Here is a 19,511-nt window from a genome sequence, read left to right as displayed (position 1 = left end):
CCATCAAGCAGCTCAGTCCTCAAGCAGGCTGAAATTGCCCTTTATCTTCACTATTACCCTGTGTGGGAGCTGTATGCATAAGTGCAGCAGTTCTGTAGCGCAGGAAAAGCGTCACATCATTTTATTTGTTTACTTTGTTATCACCAGAGCTGCCTCGTTGAGCCATGCCAGGAGGAAAGTCCTCTTTTGATGCAACCTGTGACAAACCAGAACAGAAAGCTCGTAAAAATGACCGTTTCCAAACTCACAGAGTAGTAGACGGACATTATTCCTGCATGTGTAAGAGAACACTAAATTGGCTAATGACAAACTTTAACCAGAACCACAGTATTACTCAGAGCAGCTTGTCCAAGCATGCAGAAACTGTGGTCACTGAGTCTCCTAATCAGTGGAAGTGGATGGAAATGCCAAGAAAGACAAGTCTCTACTGGTCCTACTTTACGTGGAGGATCCCTTTATGAACCGTTTTAATAAAGACTTAATTGATTGTTCTGGAGTCCATCAGGCTAATAAACATTTATGGTCCTGACTCAGTCATCCAGAATACATTCCACAAGGCACTTAGAGGTAACCATACAGGAGAGTCAGATTCATGTCTGTCATACACTGATGAAGCCCATTAATCATGCACTAATCATATGCAAGTCAAACTTTAAAAGAAAGTGGGATCTCTGTAGTTTTTTAACCAGCAAGGACGTGGAAGAATCATTTTGCCCTTAGAGCACCAGAGCAGCAATCAGGGGGTATCTGTTTAAATCCTGGTTCTGCAGCAGATTTCCATTTCTGCTGTGCCGTTTACTAATCACTTCCTCTTTCAACATTTCAGCCAGACGAGGAATGGGAGGTGGGACAGATAAATATCCTCATTTTACAGGTGGGGATTCAGACCTCGTTTTGGCTAGAGACTCTACCAAAGTACATGGCTATCCATTTCTTCTCTCCACGAGCCCCATTCTGCCTGTAAACTCGCTGCTGTACCTAACAGCTGAGGGCAGAGGCGGACCAACATCCAGGAAAGCTTTATGCAAAGGGGAAAAGGTTTTACCAATAAGGAATGAATGTCTTCTCTGTGCTGGCCAGAGCTTTCAGCTCTCCTGTTCTCTGGGCACAGACTGAAACGGAGGCAAATACAAGGAAGACAGGACCATAAAACTACAAATTAAGATAAAGCCAGATTCCCCTGCTGCTTAATCATATAAACGCACAAATATAGCCTGACGACAATGACTCAAGGGAAACAATGACCTTATCAGCTCTCTTAGATAGACCTGAGCCATAAAATGAAAATAAATGATCTACTGACATTCCTTATCATCTCCCTAACGTCTATCAGAGAGCTCATTTTACCTTGTCGTATCTATTTCCTTTAGCATACTCAGCACCAGGAGACTGTTGTCTATTCGTAGACTCCTTTTGCCTCGATGACGGTGCATTACAGGATTTCCAGCCATTGCATACACTTTGGGCTTTCGGATGGCAGTTCTAGCTCTATATTACCTAATAGAGCATGGTTAACATACAGAATCTTCTCTCCCCACCCCTCACCCCTCTGTTTTTTGCCTCCTGAGCTGCAGCCTCACCTCCACGTTCAATCACTCTGGCACCCCAAGAAGTGCTCCCAGAGGAGTCATCAGTCATGTCCTCAACTCCGCCAGGCAGTACCTGGAAGGAGTCCTATCTGCTCACACTTGAGAAATCAGAGGGTCATAAGGCATGACCCCCATTTCTTTACACAGTCACATAGCCCCAGTTCTGCTGATCCTACAAGTGTCTGCAATAGGTGAGAGGAACAGTCCCCTGGAAATCCAATTCTTTTCACCATGAAAGGGAATCCAAAGTAGCGTGCTGAGCTTTAGACCTCCAGCTTGAGTATGTTTAAAGTTGCGCGAAAGAACGTTCGGGGTCAACCTTCCTATTAGGACAGTGAAATTGTTTCTTTTTTGAAGATAGGTACTTTTTAAAAGAAATTTGAAAAAAAAGAAAAAGAAAAAAGCACTTTTAATTGCTTGGTAACTTGTGCTAAATTAAATCTGGGCTTTCTAGTCCACAGGTGGTTTGGCCATTCAGAATGTGGCTTCATTTTCATATGTAGTTATCCACCTTTTTTTTCTTTTCATTTCCTGAGAAAGGTTAATTCGAAAAATGCTTATCAACATGCAGAAAATATTCTTAAAAACAAAGAGCAGATCTCTGGAGATTTTCCAGAATGAAACCTTTTTTAATTTTCTCATTCCAAGGAAAATATGAGTTGAAGTTAACACATTTTTAAAATATTTTTATTTAAATGGAATAAAATTCCAACCTAGCATTTCCTGTTAGCACTATTTATAATCGTAAATGTGAGATCATGAGGGCCTGCACAGGAATTTAAAACTGAAGCAGTGGCTTATTACTCTCTAAATTATAAACCAACAAACGAGCCCTGCTCCTTCTTTGGAAGACAAGATTTTCAGAAAAGAAATTAAAAACAAAAACAAACAAACAAATCGATACTAACGAACTCTAAATTGACTATAGGATCAGTCAGGCTTTGCAAGTCACAACAAACCTGAGCTGACTAGACTGTAAGAGCTTTAATAGACGTTAACTGAGAAGTCTGTCTCTGACTGTTAAGGTGTTATAGTTCTCAGCTAATCACTCTCATCCCTCCTCTACCAGATGTGGCTGAATAAAGCAGACGTCTTCTCTTCAGCTGCTCTAGGTCATGGCCAGAATATTAACTTATGCCTCAGGAAAGCTGGAGGTTACCTGGTAACATCCCCACGCGGTCACACAGGCACACTTCCATTTCTCCTTCCTCTATTACGGGTTGCTAGTCTTCCACAACCAGCTGAAGGTCAGCTGCACCTCAGACTAACACAGCTAGACTGAGCACAGGACAAGTTCAGTAACCTTCACAGCACAGCAGTGCCGAGGTCAATGTAGGCACAGCATCCTTTTTCTCCATGCCCACCTGCTGTGGTCATGGTGTTACCAGTATCCAGGAACACGTGCTTTACCCAGCTGCGTCTGATATGTCTTACATCCATTTAGACCATTTAGACATTGCACAACCCTCTGTAAGCCCTTGTTTATCTTCTGTGGGAGTATGTGGGACAATCAGAAATTGGAAGAGCAGTTTCCTTCTGGGTGGCCCCAGATGCTGGCCTCACTCACATCAGGCTAGAAGCCTGCTCGCGTATCTGGGCCAAACTGTGTTGCACCTCGAGACCCCCCTGATTTCAGTGGGCTCTTCCTGGAACCATGGGCTTAGTCACCATGAGTAAGTTCAGACTCTGAACCTCACTCTCCACCAGTCCCCTGGGTCTCCCCAGCCTTGCTCCTATGAGTAAGGTCTCCATCACCAGACTGGGGGCCACAGCCACCCTCCTCCACCACACGCGAGCACTGGTCCTAGCGTGCCAGATGCACAGCAGTGGGACCCAGGAGCTCAGCCAATGACGCCAGCGAGCTGAAATCACGGTGCAAGGTTTCAAGAGCATGGGAGACAGCTATGTTTGTCCGGTCTGGCTTCCGGCAAAACGCAATTCCTGCATCAAGCCCAGAACGTCTGGTTAAGCGAGACGCAATCCTTTGGAAACTCATTGCTGTCTCCCTCAATTCCCCACCCCGCGTTTCGGAAGAGAAAACGCTACATTGTGTTTCCCCCCCAAATTCCTTTCATATCTTGCAATATCTATGCTTTGCAGAAAGCAGAGGGAATGATGAGTTGAAGAAATGGGGAGAGCCACACATTCCTCAGAATCATAGGATTAAATTTTCTAAGGCATTTCAGTGCCTAATATCCCAGGACAGTTAGGCGTTTATACCTCTTTGAGGTTATGAGCCTCTTCTTCTTCTCTCCACTGATCTCATCGGCCGTACGCAAGCACACACTCTTTATAGGCAGACTGACAGAAGTGGTTTCATTGACACCTGGAAAAGCTGATGTTAAAAAGAAAAGCCTTTTCCTGACCAGCTATATCTACTAATGCACCTCTGCCATTGTTATGTTTCTTTATTTGTATTTTAGTAGCACTTGAAGGATTTGTTCCAACCATGTTTGGCAATGTAGAAACACAGTGAAAGGCAGTACTCAGAGAGCTGATTTGTTCATACCAAACAAATTCAGTATGATTTTCCCATTACTTTCTTCTATTCCCATTCTCTTTCCCCACCTTTCCACAGAGGGAAAACTACTGGCTGAAATAATTTTGACTTGAGAGAGAGACAGGAATTTTATTAAACCAAAAAAAGGAGTTAAAATACTCCAGAAAAACTTCCAGCCAGAAAGAAATTTTATTTTCCATCAAAAAAAGTGTTTTGGCCGGAAACGTTCTTCACCAGCTGCGGTCCTTGTTTAACTTAGTATCTTCTTCTCTGTCTCACAGTATTTTTAGCCATATTTGCCTCAGACTTGTTAGAACAGCAGTGTCAGGATTAGCTTCTTGCGGATTTCCCTCCTCTCCCAGCGGGTTAACACAATCATAATTAGATCATTATCATAGATGGGTGGCTGTTGGTAAGGGTTAGCCTGGTGAGACCCCAGAAAGAATATAAGTGACAACCGAGCTCAAGTGAAAGGAAACCTGAGCTCAGTTGGGGCGGGAGGGAGTGGGGCACCACGAGAGCACTAACATGGAGGTGCAAGAGTGCTGTGACACTTGTGGTGGGTCTGATCGGCCCATTCGTGGAAATACAGCCATATTTTCAAAATAAGTAGGTATGCAGAGAGGCGGAAGACTACTAGCTGCCCTTTTGCAGACATGGTGCTGCTCTCCTGTTCCCTGAGCATGTGTTTGCCTAGACACACGCACCCAAACTTACTATATCTGTATACCTGACTAACATCCAGCAAGACCCCTGACAAATGTTAAACAGTGAAGCCATTGTTAAATGGCTATTGTTAAGTGCTGAATACCACAGTTTAAAGCATGGGCTTAAGACTTTTGTTAAAGGCAGTGTTGTGCAACGTTTTAGGCACAGATAAAAGATTTAAGCATTGCTTTCAGCTTTCACACAAACATTTACACACACACACACACACACACACACACACACACACACACACACACACACACACACACACGTATGAAGCCAGCCGTATCCCTTCAGAGCTGCTCTGTCCTGCTCACTCGTGCCCACACAGGGGTATTTGTGGAAGTCAGGGAGAAAATAAGATACGCAGATATATGCACATAAAAGCCATACACAGAGACAGAGTAAAGAAAGGAAACACCCTGAGGACAGCAATCTGTGTGTCTGCTGCCAATCATTGTAACAATAATGGCCATCAAACACAGACGCAGATTACTCTGCTGTCTCCCGCCTGGCTGCCCGCACTGTCAGGACTTTAGTCCAACACATCAGTAGAAAGTCAGAGACATTGAACTTGGGACCTCGTTTTCTCTGATAAGGAGAAAGTGTAACAAGCAGACCAGGGGCTGAGAGCGAGGCTACCTTTTGCACAGTGCAAGTAATCCCAGCTTCGTGCTGATATTTAAAAGATCTTTGCCCTTTAGCTTGAACAGGAAATCTTAAAATGGAAAATATGCAGCATAAAGGAAGGGGTGAGGCTTGGCTGAAACGTAAGAATGTACATAAGGATAGGAAACAACAGGTTGTTAAGAAACTACAATTCAGTTGCTTAAAAAAAAAAAAATCAAGGCTGTATATAGATTTTTTTCCCACTCGTTAAGGATCAGAAGAAATTACTCTTCTTTCTATTATTTCAGGTTTTGCCATGAGTAGAGGAAACCCCTTCTCCCTCTTATGTCCCGGAATCTCGGCTCGTTTCGCCAGCTGGCCCAGCAGGGAGGCTGCAGCCAACGCAGGGGCTTACCGCCAGCTCGGTGTGCTGCAGAAACCTGACGCAGCAAGGGAGAAAACCTCTTCCCTGAGCACAGTAGGAAAGCTACTAGAGGGGAATACAAAGAAAGCAGGGGAGGGATGAGCAGTTGTAGAAGGCATGGTGGCTTCAAAGTGGCGTGTACCACCAGGTGAGAACACCTCACTTTTAGCTTGCGTCTTCACTAGTAAGCCAAGCCAAGGAACATGCTTCACAGTTACCCGCAGTATGTAATTACTAGCACAGCCTCTAGCATTTTTGGCCCAGGTCAGGCAGCTCTCTCCTAGACAACACCTGGGCTCTGTTTGGAAGGAGTATTTACTGTTCCCAACACACTGTACAGACCAGACCACTCTGACCTGGGGCCAAGAGACTTTCGCTGTAGGGATAAGAGTTGTGCCGTGTCTCTCACCATGGCAGCCTGCAAACAGGCCTGGTTTGCTTGATTTGCTAGCTATCTAAAGTGCTGCAGAACCCCATCTTGCACATACCAGCCTAATGGTTGGACCGCTGGTGGAGCATGAAGAGGTCTGACTGATCCCCACTTCAGCCCACGTGGGGTTCAGCACAGGCCCTTTGCTTTCCAGGAGAGTGTGTGAACCACTCCTGCAATTAATCCTGGAGATGGGTGTTCTCCAACCTCCACTTTCCCCTTTCCCCACCAGACTTCATTAGCCCAGTGTTCAGGGCCCTTTTTTTGAAAGGTAGGAAATGTAGATTTGTGCCTGTTGAGGTTGAGGAGGGAGACAAAAGCAGATCTTCCATTTCTCCTGTGTTATATCGCATGTTAAAAGCTGCCTGACACACATTTCCTGAGGATGGTCTGTTGGCTATGTGCAGCGTAAGACTGCATTTTTGTCCCTCTCTAGGAAAAAAGGTAGAGGTTTTTTGGACCTTCAAAGGCTTTTTGCTTGATCCAGGTACCCTACGGTTAGGGCTGTGGCAGTTCTGGGTACTATGCAGACGAAACTTTTGCTGCACTCACAACTCTGAGGCCACACACAGTAGCAGCACGGAAGATTTGGTGGCATCAAGCACCAGCAGAGCAGGGTGATGCTTTACCCGCAAGCTGAGGATGGGGCATCTCCTTTCCTCTCCCCAGTCCTACCTTGGCAGCCAAAGTCTTTTTTATTGAGTCAGAGCGGCAAGGAGCTGCTGGTGGATGAAGTTCTTGGCCGATATAAAACAGCAACCATGCTCTCACACACAGATTTCTTCCACCTGACCACCTGGCCCGCTGACTTCAGCGGGGCTGGATGCCAGCCCAGGATGTGTGCCGAGCACAGTTTGAAGGATCGACCTTCTGTACCGCAATCACACGGTACCTTTAACACCACTGATCCACATGTGTCCCAGACTGCATCTCTGACGCCAAGCTAGTTTACTTGCCCGCTTCCTTGCTTAGCAAACATTTTTTGTCTTTATGACACCCCATTGCCATATACATAGTATGGCAAAAGGGGAAAAATTAACTCAGTATCAATAGTAGCATTACAGCCTTACCCTTTAAGTCTAGTTAGAGAGAAAGCTCCAGCCAAGGCACATGGTGTCCCGTAGCCAGCTGGGCTCACCCCAATGCATTGGCAGGCACAGGAATTTGCTAATTTGCTGGAAAGCCTCATTCTCCAGTGCCCAGCAAGTGACACTGAATCTGCAAAAGACTGCTCTGCAAGACCCAGCCTCTCTCTTTGAAACATGGCTCATGGAGAAGTGCCAGGGGGGTGGGGGTGCTGCCTGGACCTTTCCCTCACTCACTCAGCTGTAATTGCAACAGGTCGGCAGGATGAATGTCTTTGCCTGCCTGTCTGCCTGCCTGGGCATGAAAGGGGCTGTTGAGCCCTCTGAAACCCCACATTCGCTCCCTCGGTTATGCTTGGCCCCTCAGAAACTCATTGCTCCGTTAGAAAATGGGCAGTTTCCCTCCTTCCTCCCACCACAGCCCAATGCCAGATTCCCGCAAGGAATAAAGCTGGAAAAGTTCCTCAAGGTGCCGAGGAGTTAGGCCAAGTTACATCAGGGTGGGAGCATAGCATCTTATTTCATTGTCCTCCTGTCGCTCTCAAGGGGCAAAGGATCCTCCCAGTCTTCCAAAGAAAACCAGATACTGTCTCAGGCTGTCTCTGGGACACTGAATTTTCATAGCTTCATTAGTTCCCAGGAGCAGCCCTGTACTTGGAGTTTGTATTGGGTCTTGTGATCCAGCATAAGGGCAGACAGCTGACAGCTCTGAACTTTGAACTGGGGCACATTGCCCGACACAGGGGATATGCCCGGCATCATGTAGCACTTGTGTCATGTTACGTGACGTGACACTATTTCTACATGACACTATTTCTGATCCTGACATGAGACCAGTTCTTCTGGTGGTGGACACCCAGTGTCCCCCAGGTGGACACCAGTGCAATTCCAACAGCACCCAGGGAATGACTGTTTTCTCACCACCATTACGGCCGAAAAGACCCAACATTAGAGTCAGAGATTTCTGGGAACTGGCAAAGGAGTGAGCAAAGCCAGCTGTGGGTCTCTCAGCAGCGTAAGCAAACTTAGACCTTGCTGTTCAAGACTGATTGCAGCTGCTCCTACTGCAATCAGGAAGGGGATGGCATATGGGAAGAAATGACTGCCTATGAGAAAGGTCATCTCCATTCACCGGAGCAGCTACTCCATTTTGCCCCCTCTCCACACCACATCCCTTGATTGCAATCTCCATAAGCAGCCTGAAGTGAGTGAAGCAAGCAGCAGGACAGCCTGTGGCAGCCCAGAGCAACCCACAGCCCAAGCAATACTTACTTTGCTCAGCTGCAAAGCTGGACCTGTATCCAAGTCCTTGCTTCCTCTCATCTCATGCAAATGCACTACTACTTGAATTCCCCAGGAGATTTCACCACTGCCTTGGGCCTAGACTCTGGGCAGTTTCTCGGGCTGCTTACTGCCTCTGTTGTTAATTCCATGGCAGTTAGGGAGAGAGAAAAAAAAAAGTAGTGGAAAAAGCAAGCAAACAAACCAAAAAACCCGGCACCGTCAGGGATGCTTTTTCTAGCATTCACTTGTATGGGCACAAATTGGAAATGCTGCAGATTGGGCCATCCCACCCAACAGAGAGAAGCAGGCTAGCAAATCCCTGTGCCAGGTGGATATTCAAGCAGGGGAGCGGAGGCCTATGAATCATTCTTGAGAAATAACTGTATAGAGACATGCAGGTGTTCACCACCTTTTTCTTTCTTTCTTCTACTTCTGCCTCCAGCACCAGCATGTCAGCCAGGATGAAGGAATCCTGGTGCCAGTCCTGCAGTGGGCATCACCCCGGGAGAGGCAGCGGGGTGCTTCCTCTTGGGAATATCAGGAGACATATCATGAAGATGCCTTACAATATTTGTCCAATTTTAACAGGGAATATGTGGGAACAGGACGCTCTAAGTTAATTCGTGTTCGATACGTTTTTCAGGTCTTCCACTGTTACCCCAGCGTCCTCCAATGTAAGGAGGCCAAGGCACAAAGAAGGCATCCTAAGGACCATCCCCAAGCTGGAGAAGGCCCAACCATGCAGAAGGCCCTGAGGCCCTGTGGCTGATTGCTCATCAGCAGTGGCACTGAGTCCAAGGCCGTAGAGTGTGGTTTGTGGTAACAGCTGTTTATGGTCAAATCACCCCACCGCCTGAAAAGCTGGGATGTGTCAGCACTGTTACTTCTTTGGTCCTAGATGGCGTCTCCATGGGGATATAAAATAAACAGCAAGATAAGTAAAGTTACAGGATTCTCTGTGTTGTTAGCCTGCCTGGTGGATCTCTCAGACTGGCACATGAACTGATACAAGAAGTAGTTACAAAGCAGAGATTGTTGTGGTGCAGGTTTTGCATAGAGTAATTTTAAAAGCAGGTGTTTCTTGGCTGGGAGCAGAGATAATTGAAAAGATTCCCGCTACCTGGCAGCAACAGGCATGCTGCTAGCTTGTGCTAAGACAAACTCTCAGCCTCTTGTCCGAAGCTAAATATTAGCTTCTCCTCCCGAGGCAAAAAGTAACCCATATCATGGCATCATTACCCTACCACCTGTAGCACTCTGTTTCATTATACAGGCTGTACAAGAGAGTGGCATGTTCTCATCCAAATTAATTGGACACTTAGAGATGTTCACTTAGTGGGAGAAAAAAATCCCAAACTTCTCAGTAGGAACACAGACTATCTTGAGGCTGCTAGCCTCAGTCTTGGGTCAAGGTTCTGATCTTTCTTCTGACTGCACACTGCATGATTTGCCCTCACCTTTTTATGTTAGTTATCTTCTTCATCCCTGTGGTTGTGATTCGATCAGCAGCTAGTCCTAGATCCGGATCTGGTCTTGAGTGGTCATTTTAGGCTGGTGCTGTTTACAGTAGACGGTAGTAGGGTCCTTCTAGCAGCTATGGTTTGCACGACATACCTGTGTCCGGTCCCTGTGCTTAACTCCATCAGCGCAAAGCACATTGCTCCCTGCTGGCCTCAGGGCTTGCACTGAGGAGGATGGGTCAGGAGCTAACAAGCTACTGGAAGCGATGGGACACACGCCTATCTTGGCACAGGTCCCTGTCAGCTGACCCTCAGTCCCTGCAGCAAGGCCCATTTTTCTAGGCAGCTGAAGGAATAAAAATGCCTCTGGGGTAAACGACTGTGTGACTGTGTGGCTAGATAATCACCACGGAGTAGATTTGCAAGTCCTGATCCCCTCCAACACGTTTTATTAAAGGCAAAAAAACTGTAAGACACCTAGCCTTCCCGTAGGACATAAGTGGCTAGATTTTCCAAAGTACCAGCTCTAAGAACACGGCACTGCTTGCAGATCTGGTGAAGATGTGTTGGTGCCCTCAAATAAACTGTTCTCCTTTGAAAATCTAGCTAAGCAGGTTCTCGAGGGTGTTGCAGAGTCTTGCGATGCAGACATGGAGCCGAAAAGGCTGGAAAATAAGTTGCCCTTTGAGAGAAAGAGGTCACCCATGAGAGATAAAAAAGCTACCTCTCATGCTGAGCTGCCAAAGGGTTGGAGGGCAGAAACACCCCAGGCCCCAGAGCTCTCTGCGGGGTTGGGTTGGGTTGTGCCCTTTCAGACCTTTCAGCATGGCAGGTCCCAGCAATCACCGGAGGGAGAAGGAAGCTGCTGACACTTGTCGCACGCCACACCGACACACCATCAAGCCTTTGGGTACTCAAAAGGACATATGTAAGAAAAGGGATGAACCAGCCCAGCTTACCCACAGCTAAAGATTTCACATGCTCCTTGTGCCCTTATAACCCTGAATGAGGATTTGCCTTCTGAACAACTGTGATTTCCAACAGGATGGTTTCCAGAGGACTCACCGGTGAGTGAGAGGGCAACCCAAAACATGGCTTTGCACTGTCTGCCACAGCCGGTTATTAACCCCACACTAGATGCCTCATATTAGGAAGAACAGGGCTCTTTTAAAAAGGAAAAAGAGAACAGGAAGCACGTTGCAGTTGCACTTGGGTGTATGTTGAGCATTTCTAGGGAATTAATGACCTTTACACTAGCTACTCAGATTGTCTGCATCATTTCTTTTTAACGCAACAAAAAGCTAAGATCTGTTGCTGCTTGTTAGTCAGGTGAAGAAGAGCAAATACCTTTTTTTCTTAATCTATCACAAACCACCTCCAAAAATTTTAAGGTGTTTTCAATTCATTCTAAGCTGGGCTTGTTGTTTACACTAGATGCATTTTGGTAAGTCAGAGTGAAGAGAGAACTCCTAAAAACTTTTTGATCAAAGTTTTTCGTTAAAGCCCCTAGAATCTTTTGGTCTACCCGTTATGACAACATAAACACCATAAAACAACTGATAGATTCAGCAATGGTAGTGACGGTTGCTAAAATTTTAGTTTGAGCATTACGTAAAAGGGAAGAACTTGTAATGAGCTATAACAAAGTGAATGAAGTGTAAGAAGCATTCAGAGCAGCTTTTAAGTCACTGACTTCATAGCCAGCATCAAAAAGGGGAAAAAAGTCTCTTCCCTTGTTTATTCTGTATTAAAGTTCAACCAGCTCTATTCAGTTAGAACTTACTTTCTTTTAAAGGATAATCCTGCCTCTTCCTAGTACTCTTCCTATATTTTTCCAAAATTACCTGTTGCACCAGAGCTCCTCAGAATCCCACTATCAGCTGACTGAATTAAACAATGCCTGAGCTGTTAACATGTCGTCAGAATAAGAGCGCTGATTACAATACAATAATAACTGGCTTAATTATCAACCAGCTTTTACAAATGTAGCCTGTACACACAATTTTGATGGGGTTTAACTGTATGAAAAGTATGAAGGGTGTGGCTATTACCACAGCTCTTCAGGACAAGGAAAGATCCCCTTGTGGAATGTGAACTAGATCTAATTGCTTTGGGTTTTGACTTACTGGAACATTATGAAAAACTGCGTTTTCCAAATTCTCTCAAAATCTTAGACAAACTAAAATTAAAAACCATATCCAAAGCAGTGTCCCAGTCTTTTTACTTGGAGATTGCTTTAGATTGTTTTTCAGAAAGGGATTTTTACAACAAATGTTTTTTTTCAAATAAATAAATGCATCTTTTAATAATTATAATTTAACAAAAAGGGTTCTGTGGAGGTACAGCAAAATCATAAAATGGTTTAGTTATGTTGAATCTGAAAAAAAAGTCTCCAAGTAATTTACTCCAAGGTGCCTTCTTTAAGTTAAGTTAAGTTTAGCTTCTCAGTGGTAGGATGTCATTGTCAATTGCCCAAAAGGTCAGTCCTTGATTCCGCAGTCATTAATATCAGGTAACCCAGTTGCACAAAGTCAGTCTGGATCAGACTTGATTGCATTTGACTGCTGACTTAGCTGGTATAGCCAACAGAGAACTTATCCCAGCTTGAACTTTTCTAACAATTTTGTATCAGGTGCAGTGGGAGAGATGGTGCCTTAAACCTCTGTATGCAAGGTTAACCCCCGCACACCCTCTTCCAAGAAATTTCGGCAGCAGAGTAGATTTAGGCTGGTTCAATGTCCTGCATCGTGTGGCCACAGCATTTTTGATGTGGTGTTATGACACCTGAGGCGCTGAATCTGCTGTATTAAGTCAAAGTCTTGGAGGTTATACTAAAATTACAGTAAAATTTGGCAGACAGTGCTTCTTATAGCAGCTAAATACCTTATCACTGATCCCCTTGCTAATATCCCCTTCTGCTCTACAGGTAATAGCCGATCCTTTTCTCTCTGCTTGTCTAACTGGTTAACATAATTAAATTAAATCTAGATCAACTGTTTTCAGATCACACTTAGTCTGAAGTTCACTGCTTCAGGCCTGAAGAATGGTTTGTGTACCTGATTTTCTTTTGTTTGTCCAGCTTAGTTAGTCCAATAAATGGGATTATCTCTCACCATAACCCTCACCTCAGTTACAGCCTCAGTCCAGCACAGCTATGACCCAGCAGCAACTTACTTTAAAACAGCAAAGTAACTGGTTCTGTGCTTTTACAACAAAGCCTCTTAATCGAAAAAAAAAGGCTAGTTTGTTCTTTGGGAGGCAGGTACGGTCAGGGGGCTGCATTCTTGCTTCACTCTAAGTTTGCTTCTGCCGTGAGTGCGAATACCAGGCAACGAGGTTCCCCATCACTTTCACTCTGAAAAGCTCAGCCTGTGTGGGACCTAACGATGTCACAGGAGCCCCCGCATGAGAACTGTGAGGAAAAGAGGGAAAGACAGGGTTGGGAAATGAGAAGCATCCACTTCTTTAAACATACCGGCTACATCTATGCTTCTAAATAAAAGAGCCAATGAAGCACTGCTCTCCTGTGAGCAAACATGCCCGTATATCTTTGCATCACACCCTGGAGTATGCCACTTAACAGCTGGCAGATTTGCACTGTACGACTCTGCTCTGATGGGCTCCTCCCACTATTTCAGGGGCTTTCAATGGCAGGAACGTGTGCAGAATGATACCTGCCTCTCAGGGCAAGCCCAGAGGAGAGCTAAGAACAGGTGCCACGTGGTGTGGAGAACACTGGCTTGGATTTAGTTGCCTGAATACCGGTTTCTAGTATTTTAGACCTTGAAGTTGGATGCAGGCACAGACACCTGTGTAGGATATCCAAGCCCTCCCAGAGAAGCAGCTAGAGACTGGTTGGGACACCCTAAGGCATCTCAAATGGCACCAGACATCTCTGTTTACACAACTAACTTCCACCCTGGAGCTGTCAGTGGACATGAGCCAGTTATTACCATTTGGCTTTTATGCAGGATACCACTCCCAGGCCCTTTCTGTTTAGCAGTGTGGCCCAGTTGCCCTGGGGGTGCCCTGGGGGTTGCCCTTCCTTCTCCTTTCTGATCAGCTGCATGCTGATTGCTGTACAGTGACTTGCAAATAGGAGTCTGCCATGTGTTTTATGTTGCATGGTGACTTACACTAGTAGGAAATAGGTGGAAACTCTTCTCCCCTTGTCTCCTTTCATTTTGCACTAATTTACCCAGAGTGGGGGCAGAACTGAATCTGCTTTCTTTAATTTTAGCCCTCAGTAGAGATTTTCTGCAGCCCCAAAGTATTTTGTCCAGCATAGCCTAGCTCCTACTGCTCTTGGGGAGAGTAGGACAAGTTTTAGCAGCTTCTCACAAAGTCTTCTAACTACATCACTCAAAATTTCTGCTTACACATCTTGACTGTGATGAGCCCTTCCTTTTTCAGCGTATGATGCATGTTTACCAAAGGCCAATGTACTTTCTTGCCTTTCATACCGAGAGTGCTGAAAACATCGGGTCTCATTTTCATTTTTACACAGAAAAATTAATAAGGAGCTCCCACTTGTTGCAGGTAGCTATAAGGCAGCACAGGAGACTCCAGGAGCATTGGAAAAAACATGCCAGTGCTCTGATATGCAAAAATATTAGGCTAAATTGCAGCAAGGCATCCATACTTCCCAGTGTGGCAATGTTGTCTTCTCAGATGAAGATCAGTTCTGCACGTGATGTAGGCAAGGCAGGAGGACAGGGTGTTTGGTAATGCCCTCGAAGGTGGCAAAGGTTCATTCAATATTCATTCATACTCACTTCTCATGGTGCTGGCAGGTGCCTGTGCTGCTAGCTGTGCCTCTTGCCAATGAGGAATAATGAAGCGATTTGGCCAGCTTTGTCACATCACCTTGATTACTGTCAGCCTAACAGTCTCAGTCTGCCAGCTATTATCTTTGCAAATGGACAGCCAGCCGGAGAAGCCTTGTCAAAGGGGCTTCTGGGGAGACTGCATTAAACCTGGCTACTCCTGTTTTCTGGCCACAACCGCAAATGCTTAGAGCAGTCCCAGGCTGTTGTGGGCAACCTATTTCCACCACGGAGGGGGAGGCATATAGCTGTGTTTCAACAGCCTCGCTCTCCACCTGCCTTTCTACCACAAGGACCCTTAAGAGAAGTCTTTACCTTCGCGTCAGGGAAGAGGACTCCACAAACGGTAGCGTTCCCAGCCAGCCGCCACCCAGCCTCAGTTTCTTAGGGAATGGCATTGCCTGTTCTTTACTCAGACAGTTTGTTCACAACTTTTATTGCTCTATTTTATACGGTAGGTGAGGTAGCTCAGAGCCTTTGTAAAGCAGGAACAATGTCACCAAGATTTCTCTCCAAAGAGCAAGCACGGCAAGCACAGCAGAAGCACCAGGTTTGCAGATCAGGGAACAGAGCACCACGTTTCTTACATGGCTACTTATTCTAATCATGGAGGAACCAACAAAATTGGAGAGGGAGGTGAGGAGAGGCAATGTCAATGCTTTTAAATGCTTGCTTTCCAAACTTTTAATAATGTACAAAAAGCAGCATTGTTTTGATGGTAAATCAATGATCTCTGGTCTCCTCAGTGGATTAGTACCAATTCGTGGTTTATCAGAGATCAAAAGCACATAAGATTGGTTGAACTAAAAGCCCAGAAGGTGGGCAATGGTTTTCTGCAAGGAGTCAGGCACTAGAAGAGCTGCTCAATTTTAAATCTTTTAACCTACTTCTACTCATACAAGCCCCCATCAGGTAAACACACACCTTTTTTACCCTGAAGTAAACGGATTTGTCCCAAGGAAACGAGTTTACAGATTAAATACAAAGGCTGAAGTGAAAGAAGTACATCCTTATGTAGGATTTGCACCTTTTAAAACCTCTTTAGATAAGCCACAAAAAGCTTTGTGCTGTAGGCAAGTTCTGGAGAGCAAATGCTAACTCCCGGGTACCCTGAGAACTCACTTAGGTGTCGGGGCGGTGTCTGTACAACCAAGGTGAAGAGGAATAGGTCTTCACCAGGCAACCTGCGGTGCGTGCAGAGCCAGTGTCTATACAGACCCTACGAGCTCCTTCAGGGTCCTGCAGGTAGGTATCGCTGGCGGATGCACTACGGTGTGAGTTTTGGCTCTGGGGGTGGGCTATATTCAGAGAAGTTTAATCTGAATTCCGCTTCCTTGAACTACCAGGAAAGCAATGTTTTAGGCTACCCATAGAAACCCTAAGTTTTCTTCTGGTCTATACATCCCACCAGTGGAGGCCCAGTATCTGCTCTGGCTGTGTGAGGATGCTGTTTGCCTTTGGGACTCACGAACTCTTAACTCATGCTTGGAGTCCTGGCACAACGACCTCAGCCTGAAGCTCTCGTGATCTTGCCACTCCCCTCTCCGCAAAAAATCTTACTTTGAAAATAATCTCCCTCCTTCTAGAAAGTTATCTCAGAACTTCAGAATATTTGAAATTGGGATTTGACTCAGAAAGGTACAGTTCTGAAGTTTATTTGAGGTTGGTTATTTCACATTTTTTTCTCCTGAGGTGAGAGATAGTATCACAATGTATTCAGATATTCCTGTTTCCCATTTTTCATCTAGTATCATGATAAAGTGGCATGGAAATATCAAATTCTAGTAAGATGCATTACTATTTTACGCAAAGAGAATTACTAATAATTCTTTATTACAAAAACTGATCAACCATTTTGCATTGTTGCAAAGCTCTGGATATCAATATGTTATTTGCTATCATGTCCTAAAACTGTCTATAATACCTTCTTCTGATAACATAACTCTAGTATACAACCAACGTTCTGTTTATGGCATCAACTGATCATCCGCTAATTTACAAACTACCTAAAGATCTCTAATATAAAATATGGTGTGTAAATTAAGGTGACAGAGAGAAGATCTAAAATACAGTGTAGGCATAGAAGGTGCAATGGCTCACTAGTTTATGAAATCCTTCTCATTTCTGAGGGGAGGGAGATTTCAGAAACAATGACTCTTGCCTCGTAAGTAGGCCCTTCTCTAAGAACTATTTGATATGACATAGTGAACAACGGCCCTGCAATAGCAAAGGAGTTTATTCACAATAAAAAAAGTTTCACATCAAAGCCTCTCTAACCAATCTTCAAATAAAATGGGCCATATTTCAAGACCTTTTTAGTCTGAATCGCCTGACTGCGGACACTAGCCACCAGGCTCACGTGTGAAGGTTTTAGCTGCTGTGAAACTTCTCAAGTCTTGTGTAAGGAAAAGCTGCAGGAATAGGCTTGTAATATTGTTCTCCCATATTTTCATGCATTCAGGATGACATGCTGTACCTGGCAACCATTCAGAATTTGACTTCAGCTGTGAAACTTCAATAATAAACTAGCAGCAGTGAGGTGACTTAAGGACAGAGCAACAGCTTGTACTTTGACTCCAAGGTATGACCCAAAGCCTAACTGTGTTGATCCTATTCACTGGGAAGGAGTAGGCTTGAATTTCACATGTCTGTCCCCCAGGCACAAGTGGAAAACATGCTTCTACTACTTCCTCATAGGTTGCCCAAGCAAGGTTGAGTTCATCGATCAGTATAACGTACATTCAAGTGGATTTGCAAGGGTCTAACCGCAGCGTTTATGTGTTCAAAGCAAAGTCACATCCCTCTGCACTGGCATTGTAGTGCACAGCAGTAGAGAAATAAGGTCTATATTATAACAGAAGTCATACCAGCATCCTCTTGCATTTTTACTCTCGGAGGTCAGACCTTCAGAGGTTAGAAATACATTATTCCACAGAAGTAGAGCTCGCGTATATCAATAAGGAAGCTATGGGAGCTCACCTTTGTGGCATCTCCCTACAGTAGCACAGCTTGAAGGTTTATAAGGTAAAATTCCTGTTGCTGCTGATGTGCCTGTGTGACTACAGAGCAGCTCTTAGTTCACTGATCATCATTCATGTGCTGGAGCTCGGTCATAACTTTCACTTTATAAATGAAGGGCCAGGAAAAGCCAATGATCTCCAGCTACTTTGTGTCATAGTGACAGTATAAAGTAGCCAGCTCAGCTTACAGTAAAGGCAGGTTAATGGCTGTTTCATATTACAGCAAGACAAACATACCTGGATTACCCTAGACAAAGCTAATGTAGCACGTCAAGGGGGAAAAGACACTCACAGGGAATTTCATGCGCTGCGTGTATTCCTTCCGCTTAAGCTCTTCTGCCCCATTGGGTTTTTACCAGGAAATAAGCCCTGTTTAAATAATAACTCTTTTTCTAAAAATAATTCTAAAACTGTTTATAGTAGTGAGAAATGTCAAAGATTATGAAATTTCCCATAAAAGCATTACCCTAAGAAAGAGCTCAGATACCACAGTGATGAGAGAGAGTATAAAGTTTTTGCACAAAAAATAGTCTCTTAAAAATGTGAACTGGGCTTTCCTATGGCAATTAGTAAGGGAGCATTAAAGTCTGGCATTATCCTTTTCTGCCCAGCTACTAGAAATGAAAGTCTAAGTCATTACACAGTATAGATGTCAGCAGTCAATTTAGCTAAACCAGTCCCAACATAACCATGACTACAAAGGGCAAATCATGTTCAGCCCTGTTTCTGCAGTGTTTGAACACTATTTTGCAAACATGGACCTGCCAGTACTATGCAGTTCCATTAGTAGGATGTTTATTACTCTGGCCATGAATTATTCCATTTTATAGGCATAAGACTCCCTGGGCCAGATCCTATAATGGCATATGTTATGGTACTATGGCTGGGTAGCTAATAGTCCTGATTGTCTTCCTCTGAGAAAAAGTTAGCTAGTCAGTCTAAAGGGTACTTTTCAGTAAATACAAGGCATTACTCTTTATTCAGAAATACTTCTACAAGTACTGTCATCTTTTCATCTGCAACAGGCAGAAGGAGAAGAACAAGAGAAGAAAACAAGAATTGGGTCAGACCAAGGATCCACCTAGATCAACATCTCCTCTCTGAGAATGGGCAGTACCTAACAGCGAGGGAGAGAAAATGACACATAGACCTTTGAAATATTCTTCCTCTTAACTTTGAAGAGCTATACTTTTAAAATATACTTTGAAGCTGTTTCTTGGCAAGTGTTAAAGTCATTACACTAAAAAAAAGTTCACAATTTCTAGGAGAATCAGAACTAAACTGAGAAGGGCATAGAGGAACTTTCTAGGATAGACAGCAATGTGATGCCCGAACTGAGAGAGAAAACTTCAGAACTCTGGAAACATCAATCCCAAGGAAAACGTCAACAAACAAACCAAGAGCTCTTCAGGAAATTAACAAGGGTTAGCTGGTGTTAACTAACTTGTACGCTCACAGGCACTACACATCACAGAGATACTTTTGCATACATGAGCAAGCTTTACTTGTGGTAATAAGCTTGTGCTGGTGCCTACGAGGCAGGGAGTTTACCTCCAGGCTTTGGTGAGCTAATGAA

Source organism: Struthio camelus, chromosome Z (assembly GCF_040807025.1).
Source record: "Struthio camelus isolate bStrCam1 chromosome Z, bStrCam1.hap1, whole genome shotgun sequence".
In the NCBI taxonomy this organism is placed as follows: Eukaryota; Metazoa; Chordata; class Aves; order Struthioniformes; family Struthionidae; genus Struthio; species Struthio camelus.
Note: the sequence above shows the minus strand (reverse complement) of the source record.